Below are 24,788 nucleotides of genomic sequence, written 5' to 3' on the forward strand. Positions count from 1 at the left end.
AAATCCAACATTCGCAAATATTTAACGAGATAAAATCATTTATGCAGCCTTTTGCAGATACTCTATCTTCGGTCAGTTCTCAACTGTTGGATCTAGATAAAAGGGTGTCTAATATGGAACAGGGAAAACAATCTGCAGCGCTGTCATTAATTCCAGCATTAAATACTGCAGCGCCACCTACAGCTTCTTCTGGTCCAGCCCTAATTTCAACCAGCGAAGCAGATCCTCCTGTAGTAATGTGAATGTGTATGGATATAATGCAGTTCAAGTTATGTCACTAGAGGTCAGTAGCGCCCTACATACTTACCCTCTACCTAGGATACCATGGGGTCGAGGATGTCCTTAGAAAACACTAATGTGTAGGTTTCAACAGAGATTGTTCTAATAAAGACACTGTGATTAAAGTTATACTCTTGCATCTTGGATCTCGGGTTATTACATATGGCGACGAGGAAATCAGACAACTTGTCTTAGGTCGTTGAACACGGAGACAACGAAGGAGAAAAGACAAGTGTAGCTACATAGCTTCGGCCAAACCTGCTAACGTTAGCGAGAGCGCTCACAGACAACGGAACATGGCTGCCACGGTAGGAACAACCGTGCCGTTTGATAGTCAACTACAGACATGGGAGGAATATTGCGAAGTGAATAAAAAGAGTGCGATTCTCTTAAGTTCGGTAGGAAGCCAAACATATAGTCTGATGAGAAATTTGTTAAACCCAGATAAGCCAGGGGACAAATCGTTTGACGATTTAGTTGAACTGTTGAAAACGCACTACAACCCAAAGCCCAGCGAAATAGTTCAACGCTTTAAATTTAACTCGAGAAACAAACAGGCAAATGAGAGTGTGACTGAATACGTGGCAGTGCTAAGAGAACTGGCTCAACATTGCAACTATGGAGACAGGCTAAAGGAAATGTTACGGGACAGGCTAGTCTGTGGTATAGACGATGATCGTATTTAGTGCAGACTGTTAGCAGAAACCGAGTTAACATTTGAAAAAGCACTGAAACTTGTTCAGGCATTGGAGAAAGCGAACAAAGACGTTCAGGATTTACAATGGCAAAGCAAAGGAAGCAATGGTGCTAACTGGAAACATGCTAGCCAGGCTACAGTGTAAAAGCTAAAAACGTGGAGGGAACCACGAACTGGTGGAACTATGAGGGAGTGTTATAGATGCGGTGGTGAGCACATGGCGAATGACTGTCGTTTTCTTAAGGAAATGTGTCACAGATGCAAAAAAAAGGGGCACATCAGGAAAGCGTGCAGGGCGAACTCACCTGTGGAGAAAACCAAACCTAGAGGGGGAGGAAAACAAAAGCAGGGAAAAGTGGAAAAAAAACATGGGGCTCATCACATTAGCGAAAATCCTGAAACAGATGCAAGTGACGGTGAAGACGTGTTCATTATGAATAACGTAACAGAGACAAGCATTCCCAAGGTAGCGCCTATCACATTACAGTTAAAAGTGAACAAGTCGGATGTGCAATTTGAGGTTGACACGGGGTCCAGTGTTACAATTATGAATGAAACAGAGTACTCCAAACTAAGGAATGGGGCAAAAGTATTTGAGCTAAAGACATGTTCCCTGCATCTCAGAACCTATACAGGCGAAAGAGTGAAAACATTGGGTACTGCAAACTTAACTGTACAGTACAAAGAGACTGATAAACAGCTTCCAGTAGTAGTAGTGTCTGGCAAAGGACCAAACCTACTGGGCCGCGGTTGGATTAAGGAGTTGGAATTAAACTGGGGCACTGTAAACCAGATAGGTAGAGACAAAACAACACTCCAAGATGTGTTGAAGAAACATGAGAATGTATTCAAAGAGGAACTGGGGACATTGCGAGGACCACCGGCTACAATATATGTTGACAAAGAGGCAACACCAAGGTTCTTTAAGCCAAGACCTGTGCCTTATGCTATGAAACCGAAGGTGGAGGCTGAGCTGGACCGCCTCTTGGGAGACAAAATAATTGAACCAGTGAAATTCTCTGAGTGGGCAGCTCCCATAGTCCCAGTGCTAAAGCCTGATAACTCTGTGAGGATTTGCGGAGATTACAAACTTACTGTAAATCTGGTGTCCAAACTGGAACAGTATCCCATTCCCAGAATTGAAGATCTTTTTGCAAAGCTCTCAGGAGGGGCAAAATTCAGCAAATTGGACATGAGTCATGCCTATCAACAGGTAATATTGGATGAGGAATCAAAAAAGTATGTAACTATAAATACACACTAAGGGTTATTTACTGTAAACCGTCTTCCATTCGGGGTTTCATCCAGTCCAGCTATCTTTCAGAGAATTATGGAGGGTTTGCTGCAGGGAATTCCCCGTGTAGCCATTTACCTGGAGGACATCATGGTGATGGGCAAGAATGATCAGGAGCACCTGCAGGTGCTAAGCGAGGTACTTCAGAGAGTGGAGGAGGTAGGCCTACGGCTAAAGAGAAGTAAGTGTACCTTTCTGGGAAGTGAGGCTGAGTTTCTGGGTCACAAAGTGGATGCCACAGGACTACACCCACTTAAGAACAAGGTACAAGCTATCCAAAATGCACCTGCACCTACCAACAAAACAGAGCTTAAGGCTTATTTAGGACTATTGAACTATTATAACAGGTTTTTACCTAACCTGTCAACACTGTTGGCTCCACTGCACAAATTGTTGAGAAAAGACACAAAATGGCAATGGAAAAAAGAGCAGGAGGCTGCTTTTGAGAAATCTAAAAAGCTCATGCAATCCAGAGATATACTTGTGCATTACGACAGTGAGAAAGAGCTGATTCTGTCCTGTGACGCCTCCCCCTACGGGATAGGCACAGTACTTTCACACCTCATGCCGGATGGGTGGGAGAGACCCATAGGTTTTATGTCAAGAACACTCACATCAGCTGAACGAAACTACTCTCAGCTTGATAAAGAGGGACTGGCTGTGATTTTCGGGGTGCAACGGTTTCACAAGTATCTCTATGGTAGAAAGTTCACCATATGCACAGATCATAAACCGCTTCTTTCACTCTTCAACGAAATGAAGGCTGTGCCACAGATGGTGTCACCGAGGATCCCGAGGTGGGCTGTGACACTGCGGGCGTATGAGTACGTGATAGTCTACAAGGCGGGTAAGGACCACGGCAACGCAGACGCCTTGAGTCGTGTGCCACTGCCGGACACTTCCCAATCCACAGGTCTGGAAGACAGGGTGCTGATGATGGAAGACATAGCGATGGTGACTGCAGAGGAGGTGAGAGTGTGGACAGGTAAAGATTCCATACTGTCTAGGGTGAGAGAGTACGTTTTAAGGGGGTGGCCACAGCAGGGGGAAGGAACAGATTTTAAACCTTATTCTGCTAGAAGACAGAATTGAGTGTGCAAGATGGTTGTGTCTTGTGGGGGGCACGTGTCATCATCCCACAGCGAGGACGACAGGCTGTGTTGGAACAGCTGCATCAGTGCCATGCAGGGGTTTCGCGCATGAAGGCTCTGGCCAGAAGTTATTTCTGGTGGCCCAAACTAGATGAGGAGATAGAGACACGGGTAAAGGCATGTAGCAAGTGTCAGGAACACCGGAAAGCACCAGCCACAGCCCCGCTACATCCCTGGGAGTGGCCAGACAGACCCTGGAAGCGATTACACATAGATTATGCAGGACCATTTATGAGGCAGATGTTTTTGATACTCATAGATGCTCATTCCAAATGGATGGATGTTTACCCGGTAACTTCAGCAACATCAGCTGTTACAATTGACTGTTTGCGAAAAAGTTGGCATTGTCCATGTTACATCAGCCCCGTTTCATGCGTCTTCCAACGGGCTCGCAGAACGAGCCGTTCAAATATTCAAGACGATGATGAAGAAAGGGGGAGAAGGAAGTATGTCAACTAAAGTGTCAAGGGTACTATTCTGCTATAGGTTAACACCTCAAACTACCACAGGACTCTCCCCAGCAAAGATGTTACTAGGGAGGAAACTTCGGTCTACGCTTGATTTAGTGTATCCCAATTTAAAGAGAAAAGTGGAACTTAAGCAGAATAAACAAAAGGAACACCACGACAAGCACACAAAGGGGAGGAGTTTTGGAGATGGAGACTCTGTGATGACGAGAAACTTCAGTTACGGTCCCAAGTGGATACCAGGAGTCATTGCAACAGTGACTGGTCCTGTATCTTTCAAGGTAATGCTGGGAGATGGCAGGATAGTACGCAGACACATAGATCAGATCCTGTCTAGACAACAGGACAACACCACTGGGTCAGAGGATATTGTGTAGGACACACCTGCAGAGGTTCTACAACCACCAGCTAGAGTAACCATGCCAGATGAACTTGTTCCAAACAATGCGGACACTGTCTCAGAGCAGCTTGCTTTGAAACCAGAGGAACAAACTGGGAGTTCCCCAAAGGTGGGCAGGGACAATCAAAGCATGGCACAAGCTGTGCGTCGTTCCCAAAGAACTGTCAAAAAGCCTGGTTACCTGAAGGACTTTGACTTGTAAATAAAAAAAATTTAAAAAAAGTTTGAAATTCAATGTTTATGTACAGTTAAGGATGGACTATTGTGTGTAGTTGTTGTTACAGCAATAGTTCAGAGGCATCTAGTGTATTAGTGTTACATTTTGTTTATAACTGTGTTTAAACTATTTCCAAATTTTAGAGAAGCTGAAATCTTAAGGGGAGGAGAATGTAGTAATGTGAATGTGTATGGATATAATGCAGTTCAAGTTATGCCACTAGAGGTCAGTAGCGCCCTACATACTTACCCTCTACCTAGGATACCGTGGGGTCGAGGATGTCCATAGAAAACACTAATGTGTAGGTTTCAACAGAGATTGTTCTAATAAAGACACTGTGATTAAAGTTATACTCTTGCATCTTGGATCTCGGGTTATTACACTCCAATATACAACCTCGCTACTGCCTGTACATACGGATCCTCCTCTCCAACTATTGTTAGACGTCACACTATATCTCCACAAATCAGACGTAACATTCTCGAAGGTAAGGACATTAATCTTGTTTCACTATTAATGACAACTTCGGAATTCTTGGACCATAGAGTAGTGGATTGCGGAGATTTGGCAGTAACTCTAAAATCCAGAGATCCCAGACAGTTTAAAAATCTTACATTAGGGGAATTTGTCCTTGCGTTCTCCATATTCAGAGATGTGTTCTGCTCGGTATATCCTAACCGCAGAGCTGAATTGGACTCATACGAATACTACATCGTGGAGCTGTCTGTCAGATACGGAGGGACTATGTTTTTTGAGTATCATAAAGCATTCTCTGCAAAAGCAGCAGCAATATTGGCAGCAGATAATTACATCATCAATTGGGCATAACCTGACCCAGATCTATTTAACAGAATTTTTGGTGGTTTAAGAGCTAACACATGTGGGGTCTGTGCTTCAACAGCTCACTCAACATCCCTCTGCCCTAAAGCTGCAATTGCATCAACTTCTAAAGCACCTGGTTTCACCGCTAATTCATACAGGTCTTCAGTACCTAATCCTAAACATTCTTCAACTCCCCTAGATCAATCCACAAGGAAAGACAAATACGGGCGCAGTATTAGATTTTCAGGAGGAAGACAAATCTGCAACAATTTCAATACTGGCTTCTGCTCGAATAGGCAATGCAATTTTATCCACATGTGCAGCAGTTGCGGAGACGCTCACGCTAATACAATCTGCCCTTTAAAACGCAAGTGACTTTCCCCGATGCTCACAGTCTTTACTCCTATAAACATCCCGGCATTATCAAGTAAATTACAGAATCATCCCGACAGTAATTTAATCAATTACCTGATCGACGGATTAAAAAAAAAAAAAAAGTTTTTAAACCGGTCTGACTCAAATTCCTTCAGCGTTCAAAAGCAAAAATCTTTATTCAGCGACTCAAGAACCACAATTAGTGCAATCTTTCATCAAAAAAGAAATTATAAAAGGACTGATAGTCGGTCCATTTTAGCTCCTCCTTTTCCAGTATGGAATTAATCCTATCGCCATTGCCACGAGGAAAATGTCAGGAAAAAAGCCTCTCATTACTGATTTATCAGCACCACGGGGGTCAAGCACCAGCAGCATTAACTCATTAATTCCCCAAGATCAATTTTCCCTGCATTACATCACTATGGCAGACGCAATACATTCAATTAAATTAGCAGGTCGTGGTTCCTGGTTAGCAAAAGCAGATATATCAGACGCATTTAAAGTAATGCAAATCCATCCATCTCTCTGTCACCTGTTTGGTATATGCTGGCATGGAAGTTTTATTTTTCCACCCAATTGAATTTCAGCTGCCACAGCAGCCTGAAGATATTTGATACCCTGTCGGAAGCACAATGCTGGATTCTTCTTAATGTTTATCATGTCCCATTCTTGCGAAGATTTTTATTTATTTTTTTTTTTTTTTTTTTAGCTATAGTAATTTCTCCTCCTTCAGATGCACCAGCAGAAGGGATTTCCAATCTTAAAAGCTTATTTTCTGAAGTTGGCGTTCTGCTTTCAAAAGAGAAATCAATCAGCCCCCTTCATTCTTTGGAATTCCTTGGAATCATTCTAGATACAGAAAAGTTTGAAGCTAGCCTGCCTGAGTCTAAACTTAACCATATTCGTTTGCTCATTGAGGATGATTTTCAGATCAGTAAAACAATTAAAAAAACAGGCACTGCTTTCATTGCTGGGTTATTTTAACTTTGCAATATGTATCATTCCACAGGGGAGGACGTTTATATCTCGACTGCTAGCGCTGGCATCAACAGCAAAAAATCTGGACTCCTATATAAATATCTCCTCAGAAGCTAGGAAAGACATTAAAATGTGGTCTGCACTTATTCAGCACTGGAACGGTCTCTATGTTTTATGATGATTTCATTTCAGCTCCACACGATATGGCTTTATTTACTGATGCCTCATCTCTGGGATTCGGAGGTCTATTTAACAATCAATGGTTTTGCAGTACATGGCCTGAGGAAATCGAAAACATATCTCCTCATCTAAAATCCACAGCTCTGCTAGAGATATACCCAATAGTAGCAGCTGCCCAGCTATGGGGTCATCTTTGGTCTAAGAAATCAATACTATTTTACTGTGATAATTCAACTACAGTGCATATTATAAATAAAGGACGTTTCTCTTCCCCTCTTATCATGCAATTGCTGCGGCGGCTAGTATGGATTTCAGTCTCTAATAATTTCCTAATACAAGCTCGCCACCTACCGGGCATTTTTAATAATGCAGCTGATGCTCTTTCTCGTTTACAAATTTCCAAATTTCACAGTTTGCTGCCCACAGCTTTGCAATATCCAGCAGCAACGCCACAGTTCAATCAGCTGATTTTCAACTAAATCCAACTATTAATAAACTTCTTAATTCAGCTCAAGATTACATGGCATCAGCACTTGCCCCATCTACCAGATCCTCGTACTCTACAGGTTGGGCATGTTATGTAACTTTTTGTTTACAAAGCAGGATTAATCCTACTCCATTCAACCAGGACTGGATCATGGCGTTCATAGTGCATGCAAAGGACTCTCTACATCTGGCACCAGCTACAATCAGACTATATTTGTCAGGAATTCAGCATCAATTTCGCTTGATGTCCATCAATTCCCCAACTCTATTATCAATTCCAGCGGTTCGTCTCCTTTTACGAGGAATTTCCAAGTGCTCTCCGGCTCCTTCTTCTGCTCGCCTGCCTATTTCTATAGACTTTCTCAGTAACTTGATTTCAATTCTGCGCCATGGCTGTTTTTCTCCATTTGATGATTTAACTATGGAAGTCACATGTCTATCTGCATTTTTCGGCTTTTTGAGATGTTCTGAATATACAGTACCTTCTATTGCCAGCTTTCCTACCCTCGGTATCCGCTGCAGTGACCTCAAGCTCATCCCAGATTCTCATTTCATGCATTTCAAAAACAGATCAACTGCAGCAAGGACAATGTATTCAGCTTTCTAAGATCAACTCTCCTCTGTGTGCCTTCACTTCCATGTTGAAGTACATTGCAGAACGCAGGCCATTTCATCCTCCGACCCTTTGTGTATCAATTCAAGCCGGTCCATTGTATCAAGGCATTGGTTTTCAACACACCTTTCCACCGTGGTGTCCAGAGCAGGTCTTCCTTCGCAATTCTACACTCCTCATTCATTTAGAATAGCGGCAGCTACTTCAGCTGCAAAAGCCAACATTAACCAGCACTTAATTAAAAATATGGGGCGCTGGACTTCATCCGTAGTCGAAACTTATATTCGTTGATCATCTGAAATATCCTCCGCACATCAGTCTATTGCTAGTATGTCCGGAGTGGGGACGACCTTTCTGCCTGAGCCACCAAAGATTTCCCCCTAAAAAATAAAATTAAAAGGGTTTTTTTCTTTCCACTGTGCAGAGGGTCTTCACATAGTCATTAGGGTACAGTATACTGACCCCTTTGTCACGTTAAGTGTTTGTGTTCTTTCGTCTAAATGTTTTCTCTTTTCTTCTTTCTTATGCATTGGCGGTTCTCTCTTTTTTCTTCTTCACGTTGCGTCAGCGGGGAGCCGGGGGTCCATCTTTTGGGGGGTTAGTGACTCCACTTTCTCCAACCCTTTGTTAAGTTCTGCTTCATTTACCTCATAGAGGAGGGTTCTCCATGAGTCAGAGAGGACCCCCGGGCCAAACCCTTCCATCTACATGTATGTTTCTTTTGGAAGTCTGATGCCTCTATGTGAGGGTCCCCATGCGGTGGCATCCCTCATGTTTGTCGGGTCTCCTCAAAGACGGTGGCCCCCCTCCTGTTTGTCGGGTCTCCTCAGCGATGGAACCTCCCTGCTGTATATGTTGGGTCAGGAACAGCCGGAACCTCTTTTGTATTAACAACACCAACTCATGTTTTCCTTTCCGGTTCGCGAGCCTCTTCGTATGTCGGGTCACCTCAAAGACGGTGGCCCCCCTCCTGTTTATCGTGTCTATCGATCAAGTAAGTGTTGGGCCTTAAAGAGGCGGAACCCCTCTCTCCATGTGTATATGTTTACTAACTCTGTCAATAAACACTATCAGGGGCCATAGCTCCGCCCCATGAATTAAACAAAAAGGGACAAATGAACAGTACTTTTGTTCCAATACAGTCAAACTTTTAATTTAACTTAAAGAAACTAAAATTGGTAGTAATACAGAATATTGTGCTGTATTTTCTGCAAATCTGCACAGCAACAATAAAGAGGTAATATAATAACACCAAATTTTATAAAAATAAATTGATATAATCCAATTAAAAAGACCAATTCTGCTAGAGTAAACCTTACTAAGTGTTTAAATCACCAGCAAAATCTTTGTGTTGAAAAGAGATTAAATGTATCAAAACCCTGTGGAGTTGAAAGTTTTGGCAAAGAACATCACTGGGACTCTCAATGTGTCTGCCTCTGCTTCAGTCAGTGACTTACTTCTTGTTGCTTAGCAACCCTGACACGTAGATGCTTACAAAGCATGCAGAAGAAATGTGTGGGGGCTTGAAGCCTTCTTAAATCATAGACATTGGCATTCCAGTTGCACTGGAACATTTGGATACCAACCATTAAATAAGGTTCATGGCTGGATATTTTATTATGAATGCTCAGTTTCACAGATACCACTCACACTAAGATGAGTGCGGCTACAATATAAAGTATGGCTGTAGGGAGCCATGAGATTAAATATTAAATCAATATTGTACATAAAATTACTAGGTAGCTCCAATACAAAATCTTGCCAAAATGTATTCAGGCTATATATTAAAAAAAAAAAAACAAGCCATACCCACAAATTACTTGAGAATGAGTGTTTGTTAACTCTCAAATCCATTGAGACACCTCAGGCCAAATAGGGTTTAATTTCCACACCCAGAAATACAATAAAGCCAGGAAATTCTAAATGGTTCTTAACATTCAGATATCACTGAGAATTTCTCAGATAATCAAAGTGTAACCTTCTGCCAAAGGTGTACATTTGTAAAACCATCTCACTATACAACAAAAGAAAAGCACAGACTTGAAATAAATATTAAACTAACAAAATATACAGTACCAGTCAAAAGTTTGAGTACACTTGCTGGAAACTAGTTTTTTTTTCATGATTGACAATGTTTTACGTTGTGTATGTTTCTGTAAATACTTGAAAATGAAAACACATGTTACTATATACAAAACAAAACATAAGGAGTATCAAAGCAATGTTCAAGAAAATTGAAAATTGTCTCTAAATCTTGGATTCCTCAAAACAGCCACCCTTTGCCTTAATAACAGCCTCACAAACACGAGGCATTCGGTTAACAAGTTTCAGCAGGAAATCACCCGACATGTCTTCCCAGCTCTTCTGCAGCAATTCCCAGAAATGTAGGGCACTTGTGGGTAGCTTTGCTTTGACTCTTCTGTCCAGTTCTTCCCATACAAGTTCTATGGGATTGAGGTCTGGAGACTGGGCAGGCCAGGTCATTAGATTGAGTTGTCCTTCACTTTCCTTCTTTGCCAGATAGTTCTTGCACAACTTTGAGGTTTCGGGTCTTTATCTTGCTGAAGAATGAAGGACTGCCCAACTAGCCGTAATCCTGATGGAATGGCATGCCTCTGAAGTATGCTATGATAGACATGCTGGTTGAGCTTGCCATGGACTTGGTAAAGATCACCAACTCTGTCACCAGCAAAGCAGTCCCAGGCCGTGACACTGCCTCCTCCATGCTTGACAGTGGAAACCACACATGCAGAACTCATGCGCTCACCCTCTCTGCATCTTACAGATACTCGGCGGTTGGATCCAAATATTTCAAATTTTGACTCATAGGTCCATAAGACCGACTTCCACTCCTCAAACGTCCAGTTTCTGTGTTTTTTGGTTCAGGCAAGTCTCTTCCTCTTATTCTGCGCTCTTTAACAATGGTTTCTTTGTAGCTATTCTTCCAGTTAGGCCAGCTTCACACAATCTCCTCTGAACAGTTGATGTTGAAACATCTGTACTTCTAGTAGCATTTAGCTGAGCTTGTATTTCAGGGGCAGCTAATCGCCGGTTTCGCAGACTTGTGACTCAGATGAACTTGTTCTCTGATTCTGAGGTCACCCTTGGCCTGCCTGACCTTGTTCAGTCCTCATGAGTGTCAGTTTCTTCAAATCGTTTGATGGTCTTGGCCACAGCAGTTATAGACACTTGCAAAGTTCTTGCAATTTGTCTTAAAGATTTACCTTCATTTCTTAAAGTAATTACAGTCTTTTTTCTTTGCTTAACTGAGCGTATTTTGACATTTTCTGCTCCTTTACATTCAGAAATGACAAACTTGTGCCTATGCTACCTATATTTATAGTAATCACAGACCCTCACCTGTTAACAATAATTCATGACAAAAGGTTAATTAGGTAACATGCTAGTTAACTCAGAGAACATCTAACAAAGACACTTTTATAAGAACATAAGAACATAAGAAAGTTTACAAACGAGAGGAGGCCATTCGGCCCATCTTGCTCATTTGGTTGTTAGTAGCTTATTGATCCCAAAATCTCATCAAGCAGCTTCTTGAAGGATCCCAGGGTGTCAGCTTCAACAACATTACTGGGGAGTTGATTCCAGACCCTCACAATTCTCTGTGTAAAAAAGTGTCTCCTATTTTCTGTTCTGAATGCCCCTTTTTCTAAGCTCCATTTGTGACCCCTGGTCCTTGTTTCTTTTTTCAGGCTGAAAAAGTCCCTTGGGATTTATACTTAGGCCAGTGTTCTAACACCATGTTATACACATTTCAGACTTTTAACTGACTTGGGCTTCAGACTGAAATCCCCTTGCTTTGGGTGACCATTTCATTGAAATTGACAAGATTTACATTTTCATTTAAAAATAAAATTTTTGAATGCAATTCACTTATGATTATCAGCTTATATAAGTACACATATCATATAATGAAATATTAAGTGTTTATAGAAAAGTTTATACAGTTAAAAAAGCATAGATAATCATGAAAAACCTGGTTTCAAGCAGGTGTACTCAAACTTTTGACTAGTACTGTATATGTAGGCACTCACCTTCTTCAACCTCTATCTGTATTAACAAGAAACAAGAAAAAATATTATAAGAAAAAACACACGTACCAATTTCCAGTGTTCTCTAAAATGCCTAAATACTGAACATCAAAGTCAAAAATATGAAAATATTTATGAAACACATTGTGCATTCTGCAACAGTGGTTATCCCTGATCCTCAATTTACAAAGACAGTTGGCAAGTTGCACAACCCTAATTACATTAATTCTGCAACACCACTTCAAAACCATTCAAAATGTAGAACTAATCAAAATGTGTGGTTAGAGATATTCATATGCGTTTTGCCAAGATACTGATGTACCCCAACTTCTGACACTGTCCTAATTCTTGTTTTGGTACACATCCTTGTTACCTACCTACTTCCGTGTACTTCAGTCCTGGTTTCTCATCATCATCCGATTTGGGTGGTGGCCACAAAGTCGGAATCCTTCCTGGGATACGGTCCTCAGCATGGTCAATAGAGTATGTTGGTTGGCTGTCATTAGCCCATGTGTACAATAGGTCTTGCTGTGGAGACAACAAGTAGCATTAAGTCAGCAATCTGCTTTGCTGAAGGAACTAAATGATTAATTTGCATGTTCTAGCTATTTACAGAATTTACGTTTGGGGAGGCTATTCAACACTTTTCCCCTTGCATTTATTGAACCCAACGATGTATTTTATGTACGATGCAAGATACACAGACATTATTTTATATATATATATATATATATATATATATATATATATATATATATATATATATATAGTGCAGTTTAGTTTACACCCCCTTGAACTTTTTTCACTTTGTTGTGTCAGTGCCTCAGACTAAAAATACAAAACTGAAAGATCATAATTGGATAAGTCTCCACCCCCGAGTTAATACTTGGTGGAAGCACTTTTGGCTGCAACTACAGCTGTGAGTCTGTTGTGATAGGTCATTACCAACTTTGCACACCTAGATTTGGCAATGTTTGACCAAAATCTTTCATCTTTACAAAACTGTTCAAGCTCTGTCAATTTCCTTAGGGAGCCTTCATGGACAGCAATCTTCAAGTCATGCCACAAATTTTCAATTGGATTTAGGTTCGGGGCTCCGACTGGGCCACTCAAGGACATGTACTTTTTTGTTCCTTAGCCACTCCAGTGTAGCTTTGGATGTATGGTTTGTCTCATCATGCTGAAAGGTGAACTTCCATCCCAGTTTCAGCTTTCTTGCAGACGGCAGCAGGTTTTCCTTAATGACTTCTCTGTACTTTGTTCCATTTATTTTCTTTTCTATCCTGACAAGTGTCCCAGTCCCTGCCGATGAGAAACATCCCCATAACATGATGCTGCTACCACTACGCTTCACAGTAGGCATGGTGTTCTTTGGGTGATGCGCTGTGTTGGGTTTGCGCCAAACATAACACTTTGCATTTAGGCCAAAAAGTTCAATTTTAGTTTGTCAGACCACAAAACTTGTTGCCACATGGCTACAGAATCTCCCGAGTGTTTTTTTTTGCATACTTCAAATGGGATTCAAGGTGGGGTTTCTTGAGTAATGGCTTCCTTTTTGCCACCATACCATACAGGCCAGATTTATGGAGCGCTTGGGATATTGTTGTCACATACACACTTTCACCAGTCTTGGCCGTAAAAGCCTGTAGCTCTTGCAAAGTTGCCATTGGCCTCTTGGTAGCCTCTCTGATCAGTCTCCTTCTTGCTCGGTTACTCTGTTACTAGTGAGTCTGAATACTAAGTTTCATTAATTGTGTTTGAAAAATGGTCGGACTGACTGACACAAATAAAAACTTTAAACCGGATTCATTCTCCTGCGTCTTTGAGAACTTGTACTGTATAATTTATAGCACAAAACAGACCTCAAAACCACTCAGGGATGTACATATATATCTGACATTGTTCACCCCCCCCACACTTCACATGTATTTAAAGTATTTAATATGTGTGCATGAGGTTGCACATAATTAATTCACGTGCTGGGATTCAAGAGAATAATTAATTGGTAAATGAATCCCAGCACAACAGTATATATAGATGCATGTTTTACTCACGCAGGGTTGTTGGGTGTTTCGGTGAGTAGGGAACAGGAGAGAGAGGAGTTTAATATCAATTGCTATTACGTGCTGGTGGGACCAGCACGATAATTGTTTATTTAAATTCACCGTGTTTGTTAGTGTGTCGATCTGTTCACCGTTTGTTAAGTGTTAGTCCATTTTTGTTTGTCTATTTATTTTGGTGTAAAGTGCTGTGTCCTGTCTTCTGTTTGTTTAAACCTTTTATTTTGCAATAAACAGGCGCAAGCAAGCGTCTTCATCATTTCACCTCATCTGTCCTGTCTTTGTGTATTCATTTCCTGGTTCTGACGTCTCCACTCAGCCGTCTTTGTGACACCTTACCATAAACATTCGAATATCTAGATGGGGCTCAGATTAGCGGGAAGAATGGAAGTTAAACTAGCCAAGCATTGTCTCCTCGAATTACACTGAAATGCAACTAAATCCTGTAGTTTGGACCTTAGTGATAATGCAACAGGACCATCATAGCCTTGTTTACATGTGTATCCGAAAACTGTCTTTGGTAGGCTAAACTATTCATTTTCATCAAAATATTAAAATACGTTTTCATATTTAGAGTACAATAAGCAGGCAGATGTGGTTTTCTGCTTTCCTTGCAGACACTTTCAGAAGATCAAAAGACCCCGCTTTGACTGAAAATGGAGTTAAGGACTTGAAAAACCTGAAGAAAAAGTTCAGAAACATTCATAATCTGGCACCACAAACAGTGTTCTGGAAGGTGACACTTATTCAAACAGTCAAAGGAAGTATGTTCTGACTAGCGTCACAGTTATCAAGTTCTCACAAAACGATAGTGTGTGAAAAGACTACTACGAAATGCTATGAAAATATTTTGCCACAAGCTCTGTAAAATCAGATTAGGTTCAAGCTGTTTGTATAGAGAACAGCAATTTGAATAAATGTTTCTTGTGAGGGTTTGGGTAATTATTTCTATGCGCCGCCTATGGAGCAGGAAATAGATATATATTTTATTGTACATCCTGTATAAGTGCAGTAAAAGGCTGTGAGCTTTTGAATACCAAAGTGGGTAGCATTAACAGTGTCTGCACTGAAAGCTAAGAATTAACTTCACCATGGACCACTCTAGCGTTATTCTACAAGAAACAAGAGAAGCCTTTTTATCTAACAAGTCGTAGTAAAAAGTTACAACTTTAAAATAGAAGCTGTGGTGGTTTAGATCCTCAAAAACAGTGCAAGGGTCTAAACGGAAAAAAAGGCATTGTAGCAGTTATTGAACTGCTAAAAAGGAGTAATCATGCATAAACACCAATCACATAAAGTACATTTAAAGCGACCTCTGATTGTCTTTAACTTAACCAAAGCAAATATTAATTGTCGCGTTAAACATGTAACATTTCAAGTGCACTTTTTCTACAATATGATCTGCTCCTTATTTGCTTTCGTTTTTAGACACATCTAATATAAAGCAAGCTAAGGATGCAAAATGTGTTTTTTGGTGTGATATTCTTCATTCAGCTCTGATACATTTTCTCTTAAGATTAAGCCATTAATTATTATTCAACCCGCCAAGTGTTACGATAATTGACATAGTGTTTCCATATTTAGCACAGTACTGCAGTAGCATACAGCACTATCAACCTGATGTATATTGCTGCCTATACTCAGCTGACCAGTGCTAACCACTCTGCAATATGTTTGGCTTTATAGTACCGGACTAAACTTTGGGACAAAGAGGCAGTACAGCCAGTAGATGTCCCTTGCTAGCACAAGGTTAAAACTACAGCAATATCTATCATTTCAGATTTAGCTCAGCGCATTTGCTGCTCATCACTGCCAAAAGATAATCTATTGCACATTTACTAACTCTTTATCTGCCTGAAGACAGGTTTGCTTTTTTTTTTTTCTTTTACAAGGCGGCATTCGTAATCTCACAGACAGATAATAAAAAAATTCTATAAATCTGCTAATCCATAAAATTTACTCAAGAAGTAATGGTGCTTGGTAAATGCATAAGTACGTACTGAATATTAGTATTCTAAAAAATCACTGTTTGCGTCAGATGAAAATCCAGGTAAAACACAATGTTGTTACCAAATTAACACATATACTGTACTGCAGCCCTTATCGGCTCACTAACCTTGTGGTTTTCAAATTTGCAGCATGTTTTCTGTACAGTCTGCTTTAATTTCAGCAAGGCTAGATCAGGATCCTTTTCTTTTAATTCACACAACCTCTCCATGGTATCGGTTTTCACATCTCGTCTTATCACTAGCAAGCTCCTGAATATACCTGGCACCTTTGCCAGGGTGTTTTGTGCATCCATCTGCAAGGTGAACAGCCTACTGAAATCAGGGCTGCACAGCACTGGCTAGCTACACAGCCTTTGTTTCAGAGCGAGAAAGGCTCTCTGGCACTGAACAGTATTTGGGGCAGCCTTCCGGGTGAGGTCTGTGAAGGGAGTAAGGGAAAATTGTAATGTCGGACCTGGTCCAACAAAGGACCACAATATAGATACCCTGACCCTCGGAAACTGTCATCTGCTGACTTCCCCCTCAGTACGAAGACCTCCCCCCCCAAGTCTTGCCCAGCTGCAATGGCTACCTGTAAAGTTCTGGATTATAACTCTCCTGCTCACCTACAATGCCCTTCACCACACAGGTCCCGAGTACCTCCTCAACCAGCTGACCCGCTATGTCCCTGCCCGCAAGCTGAAGTTTTCCGACTCTGGTCTGTTTGTTATAACCCAAGCAAAAGTTTACCACACTTGGAGAATGCTTGTTTAGCTTCATGGCTCCAACTCTTTGGAACTCCCAGTTTTGGTGCACTATGCTCCCACTATCCGTCACTTCAAATTAACTCTCAAGACCAACTTGTTCACTCTTGCTTTCCATGTTCTTTAATAAGCCTGATATCTGCTATTAGCTGCTGTGTTTCTGCTTCTATTTCATGTATAATGCTACTATGTATTAATGTATTATGCATTGTTTTTTTACTGTATATCATGTGTTATGCATTTCTCTGTATTTAAAGTATTATGGATTTTCTTGTTTCTGCATCTTTCAAAGCGATTTGTGATGATGGTCCACTATGAAGACGTTATATAAAATAAAGACTTGATTGATTGATTTAAACAAACCAAGTGCATTTGCAAACTGCATTCTGAAAAGACCAAAAAATGTTTTTTTTTTTTAATTTAGCTTGCATCCAAACAAACTCGGTCCCTTTGCTCACAGATAAGTGTGAACAGCAAGCACGTTTGAAACAGACCCAGTGTGAATGCAGCCTTAGATCAGTGATGCCCAAGATACTGATAGATTTGAACAGCCAGTAATCCTCCACACACAAAAACAAAACGGGGCAAGCATTCCGTTGTTAGCAAGAGATACATAATGATCTGCAAACTCTGAAAGAACACAATCAATGTTCAAACAGCATGAACAGGGGGCTTTTATAAAACATTAGACAGAAACCGAAAGAAATTATACAGAGGATATGATGTGGAACAAGATTTGAATTTCACTTAATACACGGTATTGTATATATTACATGTACCACGAATGCACAAAGGGAACAAGGATGATGTGCCCATTTAAAAAGGATAACATACCTAAATTTGGGGTAGACGTATCATAAATGCCTGATAGATAGAACAAAAAAAAAGGAAAGAAATTGAACTTACATCAATCTTGGGTGAAATTTGTGCTGCACTCTCTGCATACTGTTCTCTGAAACAAACGCTGAATGGTAGCAAAAGACCCATGGCTAAAATCTTGGAGCAGAGCTTCTCTGTCTCTTCCTGTGGGGCATCTTCCTCCTGTCTGAAGAACTTTTCCAACAGCGTCCGCTCTAGACAAACAAGAAACTCACATTAAAACTAGGTTTCTTTCCATAACATGCTTTTGCCAATGACTTGTGTGTTTAACTGGCATTAAAACTTCAACTTTAGTTCAACCCAGAGGTGGCCAACGTTGGCCCTTTTACTCCAGGTTTTTGTTACAACCTTGTTCTGAATTGTTTAATTGAACCAATTAAATCTCCATCCAGACCCTGTAGTTAATTATATAATTTTGACTGTTATACCTGGAGTGGAATTGCCTTCCAGGACTTTGATTGGACACCCTTGGTTTAACCTGTTATGTGGTAATGCAGGTTTCCTATGAAAATACATACCTGTACTTGTCCACTCCAAGAACTGCACAACAACACTCTAATCTAACAGGAGATGAGACGAATATAGAATACTGTGGTCACTGAGCACAATTACAAATTTAACAAAAGCATTTGAGGTGAGATCACGGAACCTATAAATACATCTGATCAAAAGACCTGCAGCAGCTTTAACTGGGGAAACAAAAACAAAAAACAAAATCAGATGAGTCAGCAAATTAGGTCAGCACTAAAGTGGGGGTGCACCAATAAAGATTTTCTTGCCATGTTTTGAAGGAACTGGTGGCAACTTATTGGTTACGCTTGTCTTCCAATGCTAAAGCCAAACATTGGAGCACCTGGTCATGGGGCCAAGTAAACCGTCCTTAGCTAAGACCCACCTTACATCCTGTCAAAATGTGCCTTAAATATTGCAGGAAACAAAGGACATGAGGGATACTCACCCACCCAAAGGTTTAGATTCTGTGGTGATGGGAGAACATCATAGGTTGACCTGATGAGAAAACTGATCCTGCGCTGCTCCATTGTCCATAGGTCTTGCCAGCTGATCTTGTGTTGTTCTACACTCTCCCATCTCATCCATTCTCCCTGCTTGGCCTGGGAAGCGACCTTTACACACCTCATCCTCTCCTCCTGCTTTTGCACCTCGTTGACTACCAGCTTCCTCTGTTGAGCTTGGGTTGTCCAAAATTGTCTCAAATATTGTGATATTTCCAACTTCACACTGCAAGACTTAATGACAGTTTGAACAGTATATTAAAAGTAGAAGCAAACCTGTATAGTTGAAATTCTTGTGGCACAGAACAGATAACCCAACAAGTTAAAAAAAAAAAAAAAAAGAAACAGAAGCGTTTTTTTTTCTTCGTTTTGTTTAAGATCAGCAAAAGCTAAAGCAGAAACTCCAGCACAGAAATAATTTAAACCATAACATTTTTGTAATTTACCAGTAGAAAAAGAAAATGTTTCTTTTAACTAGAGCCAGACTATTTATATCCACTCTTTGACTTTCAATTCAATTACAGGTAGGTTTGGAGACATAGAAAATTTAAATCAGCAGTACCAGCAACCTATTGTACAAAACGATGCACTTAATATCATAAAATATTACACAGTAAATTAACACTAGTCCTGTACTGAGTCTTGGGTTTTTGAAGTACCCACAGTTAAGTGCAAATACTCTAATATTATTATAAAGAAACCTTACAGTATTAATTTGTGTTCATTTTGATCACAAAGCAGTCATTTAAATGAAGCAGGCGGTTTGGTATTGATTGAAAAGCAATGGGAATGCAACTGTTTAGAATGTGTTTGATTCAGTTAGCCAGTGACTATATTAATCAGTTTTCCCTGAATTTAAATGACGAGGAGCCTGAAGTTTGATGACTCAGTCCTCAAATAATTTGCGATGACTCAATTTTCAAAGTCAGAGATTGCTACACCCTGCAATTTAGGTGTCTACTCTTTTTCTGGTTTAAAAAAATATGAATTTTTAAAAATAAATAAAATACTGCACAGGACATTAATGCACACACAGTAAAAAACATTAAATGCCAAAAACAATGGATGGACAACTGCAGCATGGCATAAAACTAGATCAAATTGTCAAGAGGTTAGTGTGTTGTAAGGGATAATGTAAACAGCATTCAAAACAATGATCTAGGTTACCACGATAAAACAAATGTAACAGGAATATGATCCACTTTTTTTTTAAAAACACTACCTGCATTTTCATTGTAAATAAATAAACAAGCTCCTTTGATTGACCGCTTCTGTGTTATGCACAGCTCTGATCATTAACCTGGAAAAAGGGAGCCCAATAATCATTGCTTTAATGAGCTGGAAAAATATAACAACAACAAAAACAAAATATGTAGCCCCCTACAGCTTTTGCACAGGCCAAGGGCAGATGTCATCACGTTATGTGCCTTGTTAAAATAGGCTAGGAACATTTAATTTCACCCCTACACAGGACAATGTGCCATATCCACGAATTCACAGCTGGAAAGAATACGTTGAAACAATCATTTTTTGTTTCTGTAGTAATGGAATATTGGTGAAACAAGCAATAAACATTTATTTTAACTATTTAGTACTTTAAGATCAAATTGTGTATCCAGCAGAACCAACATATAAACTTAATAAAGTTGGTGTGTAACAAAAGCATCAATATGTGTATATATTTGTTAAGGACGATTAAGTTTAGGTCATTGTATAGAGCCCTTTGAAATCCACGTTGGAGAACACTGCTGGAATAGCGGAATTCAGGAGAAAAAAAAATGGAATTATGCAACAGAGGACATTGCCACAAAAAGAGTTTAAAACAAACAAATTGTGTTTATATTATATATATCATATATATATATATATATATATATATATATATATATATATATATATATACACACACACACACACACACAGTATGTGTATATATATATACTTACATATACATACATATGTATACATACATACATACACACACACACAGTAATTTAAAAATTACATTGAAATAGCACTGCGTTTGTATGACGAGAGGCTTCAAGAAAGACACATCATGGGAACGCATGAAAAAACAACACACAACTGTGATTAACTGTAAAAAAGCTCTGACGCTCATGCCACTTCACTTGCTAGCTACCGTTATCGCTCGGGGGGAAAACTAACTTATTCTGAGCAGACAGTACTGTAACGACTATTGCAGAATGTAGTGTCTAGTTGCTGCATTTCTCTCTAAAGTTCTCAGGGAGATATTACGAAGTGCCTTTTAATTAAATTAGAATAAATAAAAATATTTATGCTTGTATTTACACTGTCATCAATTATTAATGAAAACATTAATTCTATTTTGAAATGTTATAGCTCAGCTTGTGTTGAAAAAAACTACAAAAATCATACTTTTTTTTTTATTTACAACGTTTCTAGTTTGTTTATTACATTATTCCAGTTTGTACCGTTTTTCTGAAAGCACTTTGATTAATACCATTTAGAAAGGTTTTTTTGTCATTTTTTCATGCATTTCTAACTTCATCATTACTGTCAATGTATCAAACACTTGTGGTTATAAAAAAAAAAAAAAAAAAAAAAAAAAAAAAACAAAATTACAGATTAAGACCGATAAATCCGAAATCAGGAAAAAATAAATCTGAAAATTCAAAATAAAATGCATTTCATACGGCCCTAATTGTATTGTACCTCAGCTATGCACAAAAACAAAAATACTTGAGAATGACAATACAATAACCACACCAAACTCTCTTGCTCCAAGAAACTGCAGAGAACTCTATTCAGTACAAAAACAACAGCTGTTTACTGTTGCATAAGTGGAAAGATGTTTCAGAAGCCATCTCTGCAGACAGCATGAAGGATCCATACTAAAATTGTATTAATTAAAATTGGCCAAAAGTTCCTAATCTCTTTGAAATACCTGTTCTTTCATTTGGGTAGTAAACATAACATGACATGACACTAGGGTCCTATCCTTAACTACAGCTGCATTGTACTGTATAAAAAGGAAAGATGGGGTCAAGAAACCACTTTAAAAAAATAAAAAATAAATAAATTCTACTGCAAGGAATAAGTACTGAAACATGCCCAACTGAACTTCTTAGAATAAAAAGCACAACCTGAACAATACAGACACAGGCACGCACCAAGATGTGTTAGTAGTATAAACTACAGTACATCTTTTAGGTTTTAAAAGAAGGCCACACTTCAGTGGGTAACTGCTAACCATTGTATTAACCCTTTGCTGCTCAGAGCTTAGGTATAGTGGCTTAGTGGCTTAGGTAGATCCAGTTTAACCTGCTGCCATGTTAAGCTTTCACAAGTTGCAATGGTTGAAAGTTGTCAGCAGTTTCCTGGGTGTCAAAATGAAAGGGATGAAGCTAAATATAGGTCTGTGGAAGGATTTCTACTATACAATATAAAAAATAAAACATACTCACCAAAGAAGACATTGTTTAAGTTGCACGTGAAGGCCTGCACACTTGAGGATTTCCGCGCTGTACATACTGGCAGGCTCCCTCTCCTCACCACGTCCTCTGATCCATTATATTCCAAATAATCTGCAGATCCTTCTTTTTTTGCCTAGAGGTTGGTCAGTTCATCTGTCCAGTCGGCAGACCAGCTTAGGAGACCGGCTATGCTGCAGGACCTTTGCTGTATGATTTTTCAACTCTCGGTCCTGTGGCAGAGGTCACATTGTCACCTACGAAACAGGGGACTCTGGGAAGGGGAGACCAAAGGAGAGTAGTTTGGAGAACTCAAGCTTGTTCTTGTTTTAATGTAACTGGGGTGAGTAGTAGGGTATGGTTTGACACCAGGGGAGGCCACAGAACTCAAACTTGGCCTAAAAAGGTTAGCTGTTAAGGGGCTTTCAGCAGGCCATGGGAAAAGGGTAGACAACCCTTTCTATTTACTGTAGCAGAGTCATATTCTGAACTTGCTTTTAAATTATTGGCCCACCCCATTGATTCAACATAACTGTCTGGGTAACTTGGAGTTTCTTCTTGGTTATTTTCAATCTCAGTCTTAGCTTTCGGTCACATGAGATGGCAGTCCCAAAGCCTCGCTTTTCTCATCAACCCTGTCCACACTTCCGAAAAGTACTGTCAAGTCTTGGTAGCTGTTGGCAGCCGTTGCACTGGCAACAGGGCTTCCACTTCTCTCATCAGTTCCAGCTGCACGAGGCTGTGCATTCTCACTCAATAGCTTGTGTTCCTTTGTCCCAGACAAAGTACAAGGGGGGTTTAAATCATTTGCAGTGCTGTAAATAGAAATGTCTTGTTTTTCACTGACTGCATCCGACAAGTGCCGCTCAGTATTCAGGCCATTTTCTCTGTCAGGGACCGCTTCTAGAACTACAAATTGCTCACAGTCTAGGGGAGTCGTTTTAACATCACTCCCATATGTATACGCTGCTTTCCAGCTGGGCTCTTCAGCTATTGAAATAACCCCGTGCTGAAGTTTAATAGCCTGCTGGATATCAGAAAGTAAATCCTCTTGTTCAGCAGCTGAGTGGAAACTATAGATATCAGTATCTGAGCCAGAGCTGGCCCTTTGTCCCTCTTGCGTTTCCACAGCTGTTTGTCGGCTTTTAGTTGTGAGGTGAAAATGCTCAGCTTCATCAGCAGAAAGGCTGATATCGGGAGTTCTGGTTCTGACTGAATGGGCACTGTCCAGCTCATCCGCTTGCGAGGCCTGGTTTTCTAAAACATCCTCCTTTGATCCCTGTGACGGGGGTGCAACGGGTTGGAGCTGTGGTCGATCCTCCCGATCGCTGGTGTCGTTGCGCAAAACAGGACAAGACCGGCTGAAAGGCAAAGGTCGAGCCGCCCGGGAACTCCAGAAAGATCACCCGCCCCGTCCGAATGCGGAAGTCAGCGGCCGCCGTGCCACGTACCCCAGTCAGGGTTACTATGTACGGCCACTCGGTACAGCGGCGACCGGGGCCGAGGCCAAGGGCGGGGTCAGGGAGTATTTAAGGGATGGTACGATCTGTGCTCTCTCTCAGTCCTGAGGTTAATAGTAAAAGGAGAAGTGTTGTGTAATTTATTTTTTTTGAAAGGTGTTGTGTTTACAGAGACCAGAGGCGGCGATCCGCTCTGTTACCTGGAAGAACGACCGGAAGCACGGCAATAAAACCTGCCCAGGACCGGCAGCCCCCTAGAGGCCAGCACAGGAGTGCCAATAGAAAATATTGTTCTTTTATAGTTATTGCTTGAGTGTGTGTGCGGGACTTTTGTTAATTTCTACTTTTTTATTTTCGTCTCCTCCTTTATCATTGTTGATACTGGTGAGGACTTATTTTGACTATTTTCTTTTTTTTTTTGTTCAATTTTGGTCGGTGGCCACCTTCGGCCAGATAAATAAAAAACCCTGCTGCGGGGAAACCATACAAGTCCTGAGTATTTTTGGCCTGTCCCACCACCACCACCACCTGACTCAGCCCACCAACCTCTCACAATGACCCTGTGATCCTTTTTGCCCTGGATGGGTTCTTTCGTATCCTAATGGTCGAAAAAACAGATACTTTGGATTCAGATTTTGATTTCTTTGCCCGTTTACCATGTGCCTTCTTTCCCTGCATTCCGTTCTTTGTGCCTTCAACCTCCCTGGGCCCCTCACCATCCTCATCATTATCTCCTCCCGTCTTCTTTAGCTTCCCATCCTGGTTACCCATGTTTTTTAGTAAGCAGACTCCCTTAGAAATCAAGCCATGCTGATGGATGCTCTTTCCTCTGCCTCAACAAGATTCTGTTTACTAATCCAGGCTTGTTTTACGATGACAAGAGTAGTGATGATGTTGATGTAAAGAAAGCAAATGCCTGTTCTTGCTCTCCCCTATCTGCTGAAGCTAGCCGCCTGCATAATGGGCTGCTTGCAGCCTGCTCCTCAGGGACATGCTCATTGCAGCACTCATGTCTGCTGACAGCTCCTTCCCGTGGCAGCTGATGTTTTTGTTGTTGCTGCTGCACCAAACTTGCAGTGCTAATCTTTCTACACTCCTTGAAAGGGGGTTCTGAAAAAACTTTCAGTTAAAGGAGGGACCTGAGTTTCAATTGTCTGTACGGCC

General features: G+C 40.5%; 1 pseudogene; it reads right to left on the reverse strand.

Moving 5' to 3' along the window:
- The window catches only part of LOC121315470, a 175,481-nt pseudogene extending 151,086 nt beyond the window's left edge, over positions 1–24,395 (reverse strand).
- Between the last annotated feature and the right edge of the window lie 393 nt (positions 24,396–24,788).

Source organism: Polyodon spathula, chromosome 5, assembly GCF_017654505.1.
Source record: "Polyodon spathula isolate WHYD16114869_AA chromosome 5, ASM1765450v1, whole genome shotgun sequence".
Lineage (NCBI taxonomy): Eukaryota > Metazoa > Chordata > Actinopteri > Acipenseriformes > Polyodontidae > Polyodon > Polyodon spathula.